General features: G+C 61.3%; 1 long non-coding RNA gene across 1 annotated transcript; it reads left to right on the forward strand.

Moving 5' to 3' along the window:
* The first annotated feature begins 89 nt into the window (after positions 1-89).
* Positions 90-520, forward strand: LOC113980328. Its single transcript, XR_003538118.1, has 3 exons — positions 90-204; positions 320-395; positions 482-520. It is a non-coding gene; the product is annotated as an uncharacterized LOC113980328 (long non-coding RNA).

The raw sequence follows: 520 nt of genomic DNA on the forward strand, positions 1-520 counted from the left end.
AGACCCACCAAAAACCGGGCTGAGACCCCCCTAAAAACTCACCTGAATCTCTCCCAGCCCCCTCCAAACCTCACCTGAGCCCCCTCCTTGTTTTTACCCCCCCTCCAGGAGCTGAAATGCAACCCTACGTGCAGATGGTCCTCACCAACCTCGTGGAGATCATCAACCGTCCCAACACCCCCAAAACCCTGCTGGAGAACACGGGTGAGGGCTGAGGGGGCACAGAGGGACCCCCCCCGACCTGTTGGGTGCTGGGGATTCTCCCCCAAAATCCTCAAGCCCCCCCCAAATCCTCGATCTCTGCCCCCACTCTCCCCAGCCATCACCATCGGGCGCCTCGGCTTCGTGTGCCCTCAGGAGGTGGCCCCGATGCTGCAGCAGTTTATCCGGCCCTGGTGAGTTGGGGGGGGGCTTTTAGGGCTCCCTGACACCCCCAAAATTTCGGGGTGGGCAGCGCTGAACCTCATTTTCCCCCTACAAGGTGCACGTCGCTCCGGAACATCCGCGACAACGAGGAGAA

This window comes from Neopelma chrysocephalum, unplaced genomic scaffold, assembly GCF_003984885.1.
Source record: "Neopelma chrysocephalum unplaced genomic scaffold, ASM398488v2 Primary Assembly neopelma1_93702, whole genome shotgun sequence".
In the NCBI taxonomy this organism is placed as follows: domain Eukaryota; kingdom Metazoa; phylum Chordata; class Aves; order Passeriformes; family Pipridae; genus Neopelma; species Neopelma chrysocephalum.